This window comes from Mirounga angustirostris, unplaced genomic scaffold (genome assembly GCF_029215605.1).
Source record: "Mirounga angustirostris isolate CCGP_5_RB_7025 unplaced genomic scaffold, mMirAng1.0.hap1 SCAF_3, whole genome shotgun sequence".
Classification (NCBI taxonomy): Eukaryota; Metazoa; Chordata; class Mammalia; order Carnivora; family Phocidae; genus Mirounga; species Mirounga angustirostris.
This window is the reverse complement of record NW_026991711.1, coordinates 153,042,481-153,048,755: the sequence shown is the minus strand read 5'-3', so window position 1 is coordinate 153,048,755 and position 6,275 is coordinate 153,042,481.

The following is a 6,275-nucleotide window of genomic DNA, read 5'->3' as shown; positions in this document are numbered from 1 at the left end:
ATTACCTACTGATACACTATTTTTGTTCCTTTTTGAAATAAACTGCAAAGCACTACTACTTTCTAACACAGCCTTAGCCCTACTGCTTAATGTCAGAGGAGCTCTGAAAATAATTGCCTTGTAAGAGGATGATTTTTTTTTCTGTTCTATGCCCCTGGTAGTGACTTCAATCTGTTCAGAAAACTCTGATACACGACCTGATATATTTACTCATTTTCATGCTAGATTTGATTGATATATGTACAGAAAGATATTTTACTTTGGATCATAGCACCTATCAACAAATATCCTAATCTCTTAAGCAGATGTTTTTGTAACATACTGTAAGAAAGAACTATTCGAGTCACATTTACTTCTTCCAGGCTATTTGATGTAAAAATTCCTCAAATATTTACTTCTGCATATAAAGGAAATGTACACGTTCTTTCTGCCTTTACCTGCTGGTAGGAATCTAACCTCTAAACACTTTCTTTTCAGTTTGTTTTCAGGTAATTGTGAAGGGTAAGAAGAGTGACTGCTACTCCAAACCACATCTGACTATTTTAGCTTATTTCGTTAAAAGACCCTAAGAACTCATATATTGTAACACAGTGTCAAATCTCCTCCAGAACACACACCAGATTTTATTTATGGTATTACTTAGTAATTAAAATCAGTCCACAGAAAAAATTAGATGAAGGTGAATTATAAGATTTACTTCATCAGTGTCGAAGAAATTAAAATATAAAAATGTATGTCAAATGGGTTACTTAAAAGCAAATGAGTTACACACATGAACATAAATTTAACTGTTTTCCAACTGGAGGGGGGATATCTCTGAATTTAATCAAATTAAGGCCACTCATACAAACATATCAAAGACATGAAATTTTAATCTGATTTTTATTTCAATTTAACATGACAGATTATTTCCAAAATGTACATGTCTTTGTTGCTATTGTCTTGATAATATATGGTGGCTGAAAAACATCCACATATTTTAGGAAAAGTGAAAGTTGGTATATTCCACCCTTATACTCCCATGTTTTTGTAAACATAAATGGGCCCATATTTTACCCATAAACACCATACTTTAACTTCATGTTTGTTGTTGTTGGATAGTTTTCCACATAAATACATTAAGATTTCCATGGTAAGATCACACTTGTAGGCCATTTCAATGTTTGGATATAGTCTAATGTATTTAACCAATCCCCTATTGATAGACATTTAAATTATTTCAATCATTCAATATTGTAAGCAACTTTGCAAGAAACAACCTTGTAGCATGTATTCAATTATTTCGTTAGAGTAAATTCCTAGGAGTATAATTGCCGGGTAAGAGAATACAAACACTTGAAACTTTTATATCTGTTACTAGATGTCCCCAAAAGGGTTAAGCAGAATTTCACTCTAAGGTATGACAGTGCTTGTTTTCCTCTGTGTTCACCAGCAGGTTTAAAAACAAACAAGCAAAAAAATTTATTGAAATATATTTACATATCATAAAATTTACTTGTTTTAAGTATGCAATTCTGTTAATTTTTTACTAAATTAACAGAGTTGTATAACCTTCTACCACAATCCAGCTTTAGAATATTTCCAGCACTCCCCAAAGGCCCCTCATGCCCATTCCTCACTCCCAACCCAGTACCAGGCAACCACTGACCTACTTTTTGCCTCAATAGATATGTCTTTTTTCCATTTGTCATATAAATGGAATTATACAGTATGTGGTCTTTTGTCTCTGGCTTCTTTCGCTTAGCATAATGTGTTTATAGTTCATCCATCTTGTTGCATGTATCCATTCTTCATTCCTTTTTGTTGCCAAACAGCATTTTTATAATTACCCCCACACACCAAAAAGCAAAACCAAAAACCAAAAAAAAAACCCCAACTTCTATTCAAAAAAGGGAAGATGCTGGATGAATGAATCATTAGTCTATAGCAGTTGTGCTAGGCAAGAATTCTGAAAACTCCTACCTTTAGGGTGGAGAAGTGCTTTGCCTTGACCTTGATTCTGCTTTCTGTAAGAAGCCTGCATCCATGGTTGTTGGTTTTGCCCTTTGGGAGGTTTTTCCTGGTCCATCTCCATCTTGGTCATATTTACAGTGGGAATGGAGACTTTCTCCAGGGGAACCAAACCGTTTTTTTCAGCTCATTGGTTGCTTGTCCAAGCTGATTTTAAGGCTTAAGCATTCAAAGACATTTTTAGTCCAGAATATGATTTCTTTGGCAATATGTTTTTACTTAGTAGGCTTCTAAACCATTTGCTTCTACTCCGTTCCACATGCCAGGAACCCCACCCAAAATTCTTTCCTAATTAGAGTTATCAATCCTGATTCCTTTCCTTGCTTCCTCACCTTCATGCCTTTCTCGAATACTTACACAACTAAAGGCCAGCATCCTTGAGATCATATGGGAGTCTGGACAAAGAAGACTACGCCCTTAATCTGGTCTTGGGCCATCACTTAAAGGCCTTTTCAATCATAGTTCCTATTGTTTGGGATCTAGAAACAGTTAGCTTTCCAACTTTTTGATGCCCCAAATTTCTTCTCTCCAAATCTCTTTTTATTTCTACCTGAAAATCATCTAGCTATTGACAGACTGATTTTTTCTTCTAACATCCTCCTAGTAGAAACCAGTAAAAACCAACACACTACAAAATTCTGTTTTCCAGTCTCTTCCCCTGGAGCTACAGGTGCAGTGAGTGCTTGATCTACCCTCGAGCTATTGCCAGCAACAGACTTAGTACATATTTTATCGCTATATCACATGGGTCTGTACCATCCCATCTTCTGATACGGGTGCCTCACCCCCCAACGCCAATTCCACATATCTTAGGGCTTTTTTTAGAGAGTTGTACCTTGTACCTCCAATGCCAACATTCCCATCAGTTAAGATTATGCTAACACTAAAATGAATATACCCCCCAAATATTGGTCACTTAACATAAGAGAATTTTATTCTCATATACAGTATCAATTAGAGGCAGTGGAAATCAAGGGTATTCTGTTCCCCAATCCTTCAGAAAGAGTCTGACAGATGCTCTGCTCTCTCAACTGCCTTTCGGACTCACCTTGCATTGACATACAGCTGGGAGATGAGGGGAGAGAGGCTTGAGCCATTGTGTGAGAGGTGATCACAGACCACACCGGGAATGTACATCATTCCATCATTTCTGTCCATATTCCCGTGGAAAGAATTCCTTCTTGAGTTCGCATCTAACTGCAAGAGAGGCTGAGAAATGTATTCTCTCTTTGTGCCCAGGAGGAAAATCAAACAAGTCTGGCAAACAGAGAGCCAATGTTTGCCCTAGCATCACATAAAACATTTAGCTTTAGATTCAGGAATTCCAGTGTTCAAGATCTTTGTTAAGAAAATATCCCAAAATACAAGATGTTTATTCTGAAGTCACTTCACGTCCCCAAATAAATATATAAATAAATAGAACATGAAAGGTACAGCCCATTTATGGAACGGAATATTACACAGCAACTAAAAATGTTTTTATTAAAAAATTTAATCATATAGGAACATTTTTCTGATATGATATTAAGAAAAATAGAACATAAATTTGTACACATGATATGTGTGTATATATATATATATGTTATTTTTTTAAAGAGACAGGCATAATTACTGGAAGTAAATGTGTAAAAATCATAACACCCATAATCTGTATGATAGGATTATAGATTCATCAACTTTTGCTTTTATGATTCTTCTTATCCAAATTGCCCATTATAATCAGAAATAAAATATGCATTTTTCTATAATGTAATAAATTCATAACCATATTTAGGTCTTCTAGTACTCCAAACACCTCAAATGTCACTATCTTTAATAATGAATTCAGGAAAGTAGTATTTTAATAACATAACATATCCTTTTCCTTTATGAAGTGTAAGAAATTAATATTATCATTATTTAATTACATATTCCTGAAAAATACCTTGATACGAATAAGGTGAATAAGGTTAAATAATTTCTTCAGAGATCACCTACTATAGGAATGCAATTTTTTTTTATTCTTATGTTATAGGAATGCAATTTTTAACTTATAACTCCTTACCTACAGTGCCTTCTGTTTTTTGTTTTTTAAATTTCTTTTGCAAAATGTCCACATCCATTTCCAAAAAGAATATCTTCCCTCTCTCTCTGTCTCCATTCCTGCAAAATATACCCATAAAACCACATTCAACTGAGCATTGGCAGATGGTGTCTTATCACTTATCAAGGTTTTCAGTTATTTTCAGCTTATTTTGTGTATGTCCACCTGCTTTTGTGTTGGAGGTAGACAGACAAAAAGGCACCCGAATCACTAGGTTTATCATCACACTGTTGGTTTCTTAGAGTATAGAATGGATGGTGGCCATATTTCATGAACAGTTTCTATCAACACCTGGCCCATTTCAGATTCTTCATAATCAGATATTCCCAAATCTCAGATAGTCGCCTGAAATGAAGCTCTAATTCTCACCTATATGTCCTATATGTAGTACTGCATCTATCGATTATCGTCAAGTTAAGCGCTGTTGATTTTTCTGTTCACATTGAGGGTTATTTTTGTTACAATGAATAATGCCCATCTTTCTCAGCCATTGTGGAGCTGAGACTACTAGTCTGAATTTTTGGTTAATTAACCTACATGATTCACTATCTGTCTTCCCATCCAAAGGTGCTCCCACGGGAATTTGTCAACATATGTACAAGATATTGTGAAAAGAAATCAAGAGGTAGTATAAAACATGGTGTTTTCATGCTTTCTTAATAGAAAAATACTCTGCACTTATTTTTTTTTAACTTAGAACTGAATTCATAGCATTCTGTCTCCTCACTCCCACTCTGGTGTTTCTATGGATTATTTTCTATTTTAAGTTGTAATTTATTTTTTTACTATTTCAGGAAGAGGAAGATAAAACTTTAAAATCCAGATATCTTATTAATACCTTTATGATTATTCCCATCTATGAATATATTTTATCTGTTTTCTGACAATGCTTAATGTACAGTGGGTAACTGTGATTGGTAAAAGTCTTATAGAGGTACTAACACAATTCTGGAATCTAATCTTTAATATTTTTGCCAGGGATTATGCAGAAACTTATAATTATGTTTTACTTTGGATTTACTTCATCTTTACTTTATCTCATATTAAAGTGTAATCAAAATCAGCCTGTTTCCATTTGGTCGCAAATCCCCTTCTTAAAGCACCTATTCAAAAATCTCCCCAATTTTCATTTTCTCTGTCTTTTCTTATTATATTAAATCCTGATATCTGAAAATTGAACCATATAGTAACATTACCATGTTCTTTTAAAAATACAGATCATATCTATTCTTCCTGCATTTTTACATTATAACTGTGTTTTTTTAAATCCTTGGCAGGTTGCAATTAGATTTCTAGTACGCCATTGTATTAGAGCAAATACCATTATTATGGTAGAAATAATTTACCTTGCGTGGTGTACTGTTCAGATAGTCTGCTGAGATGCTACTGATAGCAAATGTCATTCCGATTCTTTAATTATAATTTTTAATCTTTCCTGGTTTACCATTCTTTCAGTAGATTATTTTTATTCCAAAATTCAGAAATCATCTGGGTTTAATAATGTTTATTAACAAGAATTATAATATCCCATTGCGCTTTTTTTTTTCCCTCCCTGTAGAACAGTAGGAGTAATTTTATTTTTCTCAAACTCGCTGACCCATACCATGGAAGACATCTCTGTGGAGCAACAACTCATGTTTATCATTAGTAGTTGGACACATTCGTGAGATTAGCTGTTACTTGGATTCCATCTAGTTAGTGGTCACTGCATTAAGAGTCACACGGTTTAATACAGGGAGACTCCTTTGTCTAGAGCTTGTTTATACACACACTGTGGAATGAGGCCATAATCCTTACACCACAAACAAAACTTGAAGCATGTGTTTAACAAACAAATCTATACTAAGATAAGAGTGTGGACCCTGTGAGGGCAGGGGCAGCACTGATCATGCTTCTCATAAAATCCCCACAATGCACTGGTACATAGCAGATGCTCATTAAACATACACTGAATGAGTGAACATGCACATGAATGACCCTCCCTGGGTCAAGGGTTCAGTTTTTGTCCCTCTGCTGTGCATGGATACAGCTTTAGTTAAGGTTTAATTCAATCTAAGCAAGTCGGTAAGAGCCATGAAATGGGAGAGGAGGATGGACTCTAATCCCCTTCTGTTCCTCCTCTGTGATTTGGCCCAAGTTGTTTTATCTCTTTTGGCTGTGATCGTTTTATCTATACAATGGG